Source organism: Onychomys torridus, chromosome 2 (assembly GCF_903995425.1).
Source record: "Onychomys torridus chromosome 2, mOncTor1.1, whole genome shotgun sequence".
NCBI lineage: Eukaryota > Metazoa > Chordata > Mammalia > Rodentia > Cricetidae > Onychomys > Onychomys torridus.
In genome coordinates, this window is record NC_050444.1 from 24,573,224 (window position 1) to 24,585,482 (window position 12,259).

Consider the following 12,259-nt stretch of genomic DNA (forward strand, 5'->3'; position numbering starts at 1 on the left):
TCTTTGAGTCTATCTTTGACCTTTGTTAGCATTGATCCTGGAAGGCACCAATGATAATATTTACAATCTTCAGTTTACAATTTAGACACATGATCATGTATAAGGCCCCACTGCTGGTTCATACCTAACCTCATAGTTACAAGACATGAGTTTTTTATCCACTGTAGTTTGTTTTATTTTTTTGTTTTATTATTTTGAACATATTTTAATGGAAATAAAAGCATATCACTTCTGCTCCTTCCTTTTCTCGGTCTAGTCTCTCTGAGGTACCCTCCTTCAAACCATTCCATTTACTTCCAACATCAGATTCATAGTCACCTTTTATTTGTCATTGTTACATGTGTGTGTGTGTGTGTGTGTGTGTGTGTGTGTGTGTGTGTGTGTGTGTGCATGCCCACATGCTTAAATATAAATACTTTTTTCTTACTTTTCGATTGTTGTGGATAAGAATCCACAACAAAGACAACTTATAGAAGATATAATTTTGGGTGGGGGGGGGCTTACAGTTTCAGAGGGATGTTCATGACCATCATGTTATGGAGCATGGTAGCAGACAGGTAGGCATGGTACTGGAACAGTAGTTAAGAGTTCACATATTGATGGACCCATAGCCCTAGTTGTAGAGAGTCAACAGGGAATGGCATGGACATTTAAAAGCTCAAAGACACTCCCATGACAACCCTCCACTTGTATCAAACATTCAAATACAAGAGCCTATTGGGCTGGGTGTTGGTGGTGCATGCCTTTTAATTCCAACACTTGGGAGGCTGGGGTAGGTGGATCTCTGTGAGTTTGAGGCCAGCCTGGTCTACAGAGATAGTTCCACAACAGGCAAGACTACACAGAGAAACTCTGTCTTGAAAAACAAAACAAAACCAAAGAGCTTATTGGGGCCATTCTCATTTATTCTACCACATTCTACTTCCTGAACCCTATAGTTTCATGGCCATACCATAATTCAAAATGCATTTAGTTAAACTTCACATGTTTCCATAATCTTTTACAGTATCAACATAGTTTTGAAGTCTAAAAAGTCTATTTTAAGACATAAGTCAATCTTTATTTGTAACCCCTTGTGAAATCAAAAAGCAATTACATACTTCCAACTTGGCTCAGAACATACTTTATCATTATAAAAGGAGGAATGGGAGCACAGTGAGGAAATACTGGACCAAAGAAAGACTGAACCCCTGTAGGGACAACTCCAAATCATGCAGATCAATGTCTGATGATGAAGATCTTAGATGGCTCTCGCTTTTCAGTTGTTTGGTCATAACACTTGCAGTTCACCTATGCTGCACCCCTTGTGGCAGATATCTCATGGTTCTGATACTTCCAACACCTTGAGGTCTTCAATGCAATTCAGGCTTCAATTTCACAGCTTCAAAAAATGAATGGCTACTTAAAACTTCCTTTCAGGGATTCATCTGCCATATATCTACCCCCCGGGGTCTCTGTTTAACAATATAGGAAGATTCCACAACTGCTTTCTTGTGTATCTTTCATGATTTTAAAGATAGACAATGTGGCTGCTGCTTCCACATTTAGTTGCCAGCTTGGGATGGAGCCTGAACTACTCCTTTATTTACATTTACATGAGCTTTCTGATTTGATGTAGTTTTTAGGGGCAGAAAATCCTTAAGTCCATTCAAAACTTAGAAATAATTGGGTGGGGTTCTTCTCTGAGAGCACAACTCCTTTATTTCATTTCTTATCAGGCCTCCCCTTCTCTGTTGCAACACACACCTTGGTTCCAACTTAAGACTTCCTGCTATTTGTTTTCTCATCAATCTGTACATTTTTTATTTCTTTTCACCCTGCTTGGTCTTTTCCATTGTAGATCTACATAAGCATTTATCCTAATGGCTGGGCACCAAAGTCAATATTAGGTTGAACTCTTCTGCATTAACATTAGCTCAAAGTTTTCAACTTCAGGAAGATTCTTAGAACAATGACAAAACCAGTAACATTATTTACCAAAATATCACAAGAATGGTCTTTCTCCTTGTTTCAAATATTGTTTCCTACTGAAACCTCTTGAGTTAGGCCTCCGTAGGCTGCATTGTTCTCAGTACTACTTACTGTTTTCCAAGCTCTAGCTAGAATGCCTCATTAAGCCCTACTTACAGCATTCAAGTGCTTTTCTCCTCCAAAGTCTCAATATTTTCCACATTTCTAAAAACAAACAAACAAACAACAACAAAAACAACCCAGCAGAGTCAGATCTGTCACTGCAATTCCCATCCCTGGAAACCAACTTCTGTCTTAGTTATTTTTCTGTTGTTGTGATATGATGCCATGTCCAAAGCTACTTATATAACAAATCATTTATTTGTATCTTAGGGTTTCACAGAGCAAATCCATGATCATCATGGTGGGAACTATGGTACCAGGCAAACAGGCATGGCATTGGAGCAGTAGCTGAAAGCTTGCATCTTGATACATAAGTATGAGACAGAGACATAACTGGGGCTGGAGTGGGCATTTGAAAAGTCAAAGCCTTCTCTAGTGACACATCTTCTCCAACAATGTCAGACTTACTAATCCTTCCCTAACAGTTCCAGCAGCTGGGGACCAATCATCATTTATATGAGCCTGTGAATAATTCTCATTTAAACCACCCTACTATATAAATAAAATCAGATGAGTATGATTTAGTTGTTTGTATGTATTTGCTTTCAAGGCTGAATGCTCTACATTGAACAATCAATGAAGTGGCTAATTCCTGGAAGAAGCTAATCTTATTTCTTCCAGAAGACAATAGTTGCTGTTAGTTCTTTGTTTAGGGATCTGAAACCAAAACTTTTCCTTGTTACACATTATATTCAAATTCCCATAGTTTCAGTCTTGTTCATATAGCCATTTCTAGGAGACATTGTTTTATGGTTTTCTGGCTCATACAATCTTTCTGACCTTTCTTCTGTAGTATTTCCTGAGCCGTATCTATAGGATTAGTGATATAGGTGTATCAGTTGTAACTGACCTCTTCACAGTCCATTGATTTTTGTATGGTGTTCAGTTGTGGTTTTACATGATGATCTCCATTTACTGCAACAAAAAATGTCCACGAGGAAGTATTGTAGCTTCAATTCCCCTTGAATATAAGGATAAAGTTTAGAATGTAGTTAGGAATTATGCTGGTCTAATAAAGTGGTGGTAGTACACATTTTCCTAATGTCCATGACCTCAGGAAGTCAGTTAGGTTTCTGTGTCAGAAATGATTTCCCTCCTATTGACTGGGCCTTAAGTCCAATTAGACAGATTCTAGTTGACATGGACATTTCTCAGCAACTCTGAATAGAAAGAATACTGGAAGAATTACTATTCTAGATTTCAAAATATATTATATAAAGCTTTAGTGGTAAAAACAATGTGTTTGTTCTGGCACAAAACCAGAAATTTTGATCATGAAATAAAATAAAATACTCTAAATGAATATTCATAAAAATAGCCATCTGATGTTTGACAAAAGGGTGAAATAACATAGAATGGAGAAAAGACATTTTCAATAAATGGAGTTGGAAAAATTGGATGTCTACATGTAAAGGAATGAAATTAGACACATTACCTATCACATGATATGGACTTGATTAAGGCATATTGTATTGGTGTATATATAATATTTAAAACAATAAAAATATTTAAAAATATGACATCACATAGAGAATATTTCACAATGTATATTTATTTTGGAATAAAATATAGATTATAATTCAAATGGGGAAATTTGTATGATATTTAGATTACCTACCTTAAGATTTGCCTGTCTAGGGCTGGGGATATTTTACTCTGTAGAAGAGCATTTACTTATTTGTGTGACTATACACTCAATATCTAGTATTCAAAAAGTTATATTTCAAGACTTATAGCATGCAACAAATTTTAAAACAACAATTAAAATATATGGAAGTACATGAATTATGAACCAAAGGCTGTGGAGCCTCCAGCTGGAGCAGGCCTTCTGGATAAGTGAGACAATTGAATAGCTTGAACTGTTTGGGAGGCATCCAGGCTGTGGGACCTGGACCTGTCCTTAGTGCATGAGCTGGCTGTTTGGAACCTTGGGCTTACACAGGAGCACTTTGCTCAGCCTGGAAGTAGGGGACTGGACCTGCCTATACTGAATCCACCAGGTTTAAATGAATCTCCAGGGGTGTCTTGGCCCTGGAGGAGATGGGAATAGAGGGGAGGGATTGAGGGGAAGGTGGAGGTAGGGATGGGAGGGGGGAGGACAGGGGAACCCATGGCTGAGGTGTAAAATTAAAACACAAATATAATAAATAACAAAAAAAGAAAAAACAATGAAAACATACATTTAAAGTATTGAGGACAAAAGTAAATGTATTGCAAACACTTGCCCTGACTCTCCATTTGATCCTGTCTTTTCTTTGATTATATTTGTCACATGTATACTTACATGTTTCTACAACAAACATAATCAAATATATTTTAGTATATAAATATATATAAAACCTATAGATTCAGGTTTTTTATTGCTTGTATATATATATATATATGGTTTAAAGGCTGACTAGTCTACATTTGACAACCAACAAGAGAGCATAGCCTGGAAGGGGCTAATTCTGCTTCTCTTAGCAGTCAGTAGTTGCATTATATAAAACTCTTCCATTATATAAAATTGTATATTATATTGTTGTACAGGTGGTTAAAGTTGACTTGTAATCTAAATTTGGGACATACTTATTTAAAATTATTATGTAATAGAAATTTATACTTTCATTTAAATTTATAGTTTAATTTATAGTCATATTACCATCATTATTATGCTTCCTTACAAGTTTTTGTAATATCAGAAATCAGAAGAGACAATTTGACATAAAATATGTTAGTAAAATATGTATTTATCCTGCTTTGTTACAATACATATAGAAATTATCACCTTAATTTGCCTATTAATATTACTGCATAATATGTACTGATAATGCACTTTCAGAATAACAGATTTTAAATATACATCTCATAAAAAGTCTACCTATGGAGGGTCTTGAAAATCTATTTCCTGAAATGGCTCCCCAGAGCCATCTGTCTTTTCCAATAAAAACAAAGCAGACTGCTTGTGGATTTACTTACCTACACTCTCTTAGAATGTAAGTTAGCTAATGATCATAGTCTTCTGTTTATGGCTGTGATGGATTTTCTTTACATATTTTAATCACAAAAATATAGACTTAATGTAGTGTATGCTATATCTCTTGCAAGACATGGCATTAGACTTTAATTATACGTGAAAAGAAAATTACTCTTTGTATTTGAAGCTAATTGTTTCTTTTCATCTCCGACAAATATTGATGTCCAAAGAAACAAGTCACCATACATTGATTAAAAGCTTGATAAACCTAAAGTTAACATTAACTGCCATCTAAATAAACCAAATGTATCACTACCCTTTTAGAAATGAGCAGTGTATGGCGTTAACCTGCTTATAAACTATCCATGATGCTCATATAGCCTGCACTGTTTGCACTAAGGAGGAGATTGGAGATGTTGGTGAACCAAGAAAAAAGCAGGATAATGATTACAGCAAATAGAAGGCAAATTTATGTACACAGACTTCAGAAGTACAGACAGCATCACATATAAAATTGATGTTAGTGACTTAGATGGGGTGAATTTATAATCTAATAGAGCTCAGTGAAATAGCTGTGAACTATCTTTCAATTGTGTTAAAAGAAGCACATTTTATATTAGTTTTTAATGATTATCCTTTGTGTGTAAGTTTTTTGGTTATTTTTTCCATAGATATAAGTTGCAACTTTATAACAATACTTTCCATCCTTGGTTATATAGTGCAACAATGCTTTTAGATTTATTTATTTTATTTTATGTATGAGTGTTTTACCCTAAGGTGTTAAAGTGCACCACTTGAGTTCCTGGTGACTGTGGAGGTCAGAAGTAGACGCTGGATTCCCTGGACTGGAGTTACAGTTTGGGGTATCCATAAGGGTGCTTGGAATTGAACCCAGGTCCTGGCAAGAGCAACAAGGGCTCTTTCCCTCGGAACTATCTTTGCAGCCTCTGGTGCAGCAATCTTAAAGTTCTTACTGATTCCCAAGTATTATATATCATGACACTGATAATTTGTCGTTCAGGAAGACTTCATGAAAGCAGTCAGGAAAGTGGCTGACTCCAAGAATCTGGAGTCCAAACTGGGCTACAAGCTTGTGTGATTTCCTCTCAGGTCTTGATGGCTGCATGAAAGACACTGGCTTAGTGTCAAAATAAAGTTAAGGAAAATTAAAAAAAAAAAATAAAGATTAAAAATGAAAATAGTAAAGCAAGTGATTTACAGGTATACACACAGTCAGAATAGAATTTAACCCAAGGAAACTTAAAATTTCTACATGACTACATACTCATTCTAAACTTTAGCTGTAAGAATACATATTTTTGAAGACATAATTTTTAAAATTAGCTTGTAGATTAATATGGTTCTGTATTTTATTTTGATTGATTCTCTCAATCTCTTCCTCATCTTACTGTCTCCTTTTCCCACTGTGCCCTTTTATCCCCTTTGTCTCTGTCCACTTGTCCTGTTTTCTTTGCATCCTCCCTCCCCCAAAAAACCTCTTTTTTACAGGTTCCTGGCGCTTACTCATGTTATTTCCATATTGATATTTAACAGTTAAAGGCTGGATTCTAGACACACTGTCTTTATAATCCTAGTTAACTTCACTTTACATGATGCCTCTTGACCCATGAACTTTCTAGAAATTTTTATAATTTCTCCTTTCTTTAGGTTTGATTGAATTTCCATTGCAGATACATGTCATATTTTCATTATACACTCATCTATTGATGCACATCAAGACTGATTCCATTTTCCAGTTACTGTGGAAAGGCAGATACAGAATAGACAAGCATTTTTTGTAGTATATCTAGAGTCTTCTGGACATTTCCCCAGGAATCCCAAAGCTAGTTCACATGGTAGTTTAAATTCAAGTTTTGACAACTCCCCAAGGTGACTTCTATAATAACTGCACTAGTTTACATTTTTATCAAAGTACATAGAGTTTCATGTCTTGTGCATAATGTGTTTCCATGAAGACCTGAGTTCAGATCCATATTACTCAGATAGTAACTAAGAAGTTTCTGGAAGCCAGGTTTAGTTACAGACCACGACTCAAAACACAAATCTGTCCTTCCTGTGAGTTGTGCTGTGGTAATTGTGGCATAGAACTTGTGGGAGTGGCCAACCAATAACTGATCCAACTTCATACCAAAGCCACAAGAGGGATCCCATGCTTGGCACTGCCTGGAGGGCCAGCAACAAGAGGCAGGATAGCCCAGAGACCCAGGATAGAACCAAACTCGACTGGAAGAAAAAAAAAGTCAATAAAGTCATGCCTAATGAGATTCTGCTACACTCATAGATTGATGCCTAGCCTAGTTGTCATCAGGAAGGCACCATCCAGTAACTGATGGGAGCAGATGCAGAGAACAACAGACAAACATCAGGTAGAGCCAGAGGAAGCCTACAAAAGAGGAGGAGGAAGAATTGTAGAAGTCAGAGGGATTGAGCACAGCAGGAGAACAAGCCCCACAGAATCAGGTAAGCAGGGCTCAAAGGGGCTCATAGAGACTAAAGTGGCCATCATAGACACTGTGGGTCTGAGCTAGGTCTCCTGCATATATGTTATGGTTGTGATCTTGTGGGTCTCCTAACAGTGGGGATGGGAGGAAGGCATTTCTATTTTGCCTGTGATTGCAAACCTTTTCTCCTACTGGGTTGCGTTGTCCAGCCTTGGTATGAGGGTTTGTGGATACTCTTGCTATAACTTTTTTTGCTGTTTGCAGTTGATATCCATGCGAGGCCTACTCTTTTATTATTATTATTCTCACATATCACATCCCAACTGCAGTTTCAATTCCCTCCTCTCTCCCCCAGATCCACCACCACTGTATCCCCTCATAAAGAAGGAAGGGGTAACAATAGACTTTGAGGGTGAACTGTGAATTGGGAACAGGAGGAACCAAATTGGGGAGGGAAGGAGAAATTGCTGGGAGAAATAACTGGAACTGAGGGGCATTTCTGGGGCAAGGTGGAAACCGAGTGCAGTGGAAACTCCATGGAATCTAGGAAAGTAACCCTAGCAAAGACTCCTAGTAATGGGGGACACAGGACCTGAACCAGTCAACTGCAACCAGGCAAAGATTCAAGTGGAGGGATTGAGACGCCAACCCAGCCACAAAATCTTCTACCTACAGTATGTCCTGCCTGCAGAATGTTCTGGGACTGGGGCCCAGCAGAATTGTCATCAAAGAAACCTGCTTTTTGTTTGTTTGTTTGTTTGTTTGTTTGTTTGTTCATTCGTTTTAGATTTGTTTTAAGAGAAACAGGAGGAGTGCATCTGGGGAAGAGAGAGCCAGGGGGAGGGACTGGGAGAAGTAGAGGGTAAAGAACCTGTATTTGGAGTATAATGTATAAAAGAAGAAAATAAATAACAGTAAAGTCCAGATCAGTAGAGGAAGACAGCCTCTGGCCTCCATACATGTGCACACATAATACATACACATATAAAAGAATAAACAAAAGATGAGTATAATAGAAACTAAATGACATCTTCCTGATATAAAAGTGATTTGGTTAAATGTTCATTTCAGTTTGTTTCAAGAAACTCCATGTCTGTTCTCACGCTCATACTTTTGCTACCAGAGTTAAAAGCCTTCAAATTGTAGGTTCAGGAGCTGGGGATATTGCATAGAAGTTCAGAGCACACTCCCTTCTTGCAGAGAATCTAGTGCAGCCCTCATTGTGTGTCTCACAACCATCTGTAGCTCCAGTTCTAGGGGAGTAGACACCCCTGCTCTGCCACCTCTGTGGGCACGTAACCCTCCACTGCAATGCACATTATTAAAAATAGTAATAAAAACAAAAGTGGTAAAATAAACATGCATGAGGCGCTAAGTTTTCATTGGGTGGAATTGTAAGTATGTATACAAATAATGAGGAAATAAAATATAGATGAAGTCTAGTAACTCCCATTTCAAGGCTCCTTCATGTTCCCTCCCTTTCCTGTATTTCACATGGTGCACTTTGGCCTCCTAGCAACAGCAACGCAGTATTATGGGCCTCAGTTGTACTGGATGCCTTGGCTCCCAGGAGATTTGTTTGGAACCAGTCACAAAAGCTCTCTTTGTTAAGCATCTACAGAATTCCATGTCTCTAGAGGAAAGACAGGTGTCCATCACAGGCCATGCCCTCTTTATTATCAGATCATTTTGAGATAGCCTTACTGGGACACAATTTACTCAGAATACTCTGTCACCCTCTTCTAATCAGGGGTAAGGCCTTACCCAGACAGGACAGCCAACTCAAACCTAATACAAGAAATCACTTTTTTCTGCATTCACTAATTTATGATTAAGCAATTTTGAATTTTTCAATTTATGTTTTCATACAAGTTAATTTCAATAAAATATAACAATGTACCTACATTTATTTTGTCAAATGCTATATATAAAATGACTAAATATTCAATGTCCTAAAACAATCTATTTTTTTTATAATCCCAGGGTTCAGAAATCTGAAGTGAAAGTTTCTGTGGGGCCATGGTTTCCTTAATGGCTCTGGGACATCATCTTTCCCTGTCCCTTCTCTTAGCTCCTAGTATTTCTGGCAACCATCATGTTCTTCAATTTGATACAACAGTCCAGGCCCTGTGTCTATGTCCACCTATCCTCCCACAGGAGCTGTGTCCTCCTCTCTCTCCTTCTAAGAACATCACACATATTGTATTCCATCCTACTTCCAAGTGAGGTCGCATTCCCAGACACTGGATTTTAGAACTCCAAAGGATCTGTTTGGGAACTGAACAGTCAAAATAATATTCCAAATGTTCTGAAGGCCTTGTCTATTATTAAACAATTATCTCTATTGAATATATTGTTTAATGCATCCTTAGCCATGCAAATACACTAAATATAAAACAAAATTAGAGTACGAAAGTAGAGAGAACCTAGGAGATAGACACACATACACACACACACACACACACACACACACACACACACACACACACATACGAGAGAGAGAGAGAGAGAGAGAGAGAGAGAGAGAGAGAGAGAGGCTATTGCATCAGTATTCTGGAATAAATAAGAAAGCCAAGATTTTCCAAATGACAATAGTTTCCTCAGACCCTTTGAACAGAAGCTGAGCTAACTTCCAGATAATGTCATTAAGCAAAATGTACCAAAATAAAACGCACAAATTCAGTGTGCTTGTGTACATGTATGTGTTTACTACATTCATTATATTTTAATTATACACATGTATAATTAACATTTTTATGTCTTTAAAATGGCTATAGTAAAGAATTTGGTTTTCTATTTCCATGTTTAAGTTACTAAAGTATCTTTCTGTCTAGGCACAGTACTAGATTCTTTCAATTAATTTTATTGCCACATAGCAGGCACATTGTTCATTCAGATGCTAAAATGACAGCTATTTATATTGGTGTGGATACATTAGAAATCAGTGTGCAGAGTGTCATAGTTGGCTATGCCTTCCAACTTGATGCAAACCCACTTAGGAAGAAAGAATATCAATTGGAAAATTGCCTCCATTAGATTGGCTTCTGGTTACTCTGTGGGGGGCAATTATTAATTGTTAATAATTAATTGATGTAGAGTAATAAAATCCACCATGGGTGGTGATATCCCTAGGCAGGTGGGCCTTGGCTGTGCAACAGATGTGAGCCTAAAGCAGCCTTCCTCTGTGGACTTGGCTTCAAGCTCCTGCCTCTGAGGCTTTCCTTGTCTTCTTTTAATGATGGACTATAACTTGTCCTCTCCTATCCAAGTTTTCTCCTGCCATGAGATTTATCACTGCAAATGGAAAACAAACTAGAACACATGCCTACAAGCAACTCAACAGATTTTTACATTGAGTAGAGAAAGGTAAGGCTGTGACTTTTCCTGATATTGCATTCTAATGTAAAATACAAATAAATAAATATAACAAAATAATTATAAATCTCTGGCAGTGACCTGGGGACGACACTGCAAAGAAGGGGCAGATTCGTTGTTGACAGTTGCCTCAACAGTGGCCTCTCTTTCAAGCAAACCTTTACAGTTTTGACTAAAAGAACATGTGAGAAGACATATCATTGTGATGTGTTTGTGGGGGGTACTATTATGATTTTTATAGATTGGGTGCTGAACATAAAAGAATAGTCAAGGAAGCTAAGAAATTGTTTTGTTTTGTTTTTGTTTGTTTGTTTGTTTGTTTGTTTTAATTTAGTAAGCTTTCTTGTTGGACTGTGTTTGGATCACTAGTCCCCAAATACTGACACAGAGACTTCTTATTAATTATGAAAGTTTGGCCTTAGATTAGATTAGACTTGTCCCCAACTAGCTCCTATAACTTAAATTAACCTGCTTTTTTAAATCCACATTCTGCCATGTGGCTTTTTTTTTTTTTTAAAACTCTTCTGCATTCTGCATATATGACTAGGTCCAAGTCTTTCTGTGTTTCTGTGCCTGCATCTCCATGCCTAGATCTGTCTCCTCCTCCTTTCACTTGCTGGGAATCCTGCCTATCTTCTCTTGCCTGACTATTTGTCACTCAGCTCCTCTTCCCCACCCCTTTTTTTTTTTAAAAAAAAATTATATTTGTGTTTTAATTTTACACATCAGCCTTGGGTTCCCCTGTCTTCCCCCCTCCCGCCCCGATCCCCACCTACACCCCATGCCCTCCCCGCAATTCCCATCTCCTCCAAGGCCAACACTCCCCTGGGGATTCATTTAAACCTGGTGGATTCAGTACAGGCAGGTCCAGTCCCCTCCTTCCAGGCTGAACAAAGTGTCCCTGTGTAAGCCCCAGGTTCCAAACAGCCAGCTCATGCACTAAGGACAAGTCCAGGTCCCACAGCCTGGATGCCTCCCAAACAGTCCAAGCCACTCAACTGTCTCACTTATCCAGAGGGCCTGATCCAGCTGGGGGCTCCACAGCCTCTGGTTCACAATTCATGTGCTTCCATTCATCAGGCCTTTCGTCCCCGTGCTTTCTCCAATCCTGGGCTCAACAATTCATGCTCCCACAGTCCCTCCTCCTTCTCGACAACTGGACACACGGAGCTCCACCTGGGGCCTGGCTGAGGATCTCTGCATCCACTTCCATCAGTTATTGGATGAGAGTTCCAGCACAACAGTTAGGGTGTTTGGCCATCTGATCACCAGACTAGGTCAGATCAGGCTTTCTCTCGACCACTGCCAGCAGTCTCCAGAGCATGCATCACTG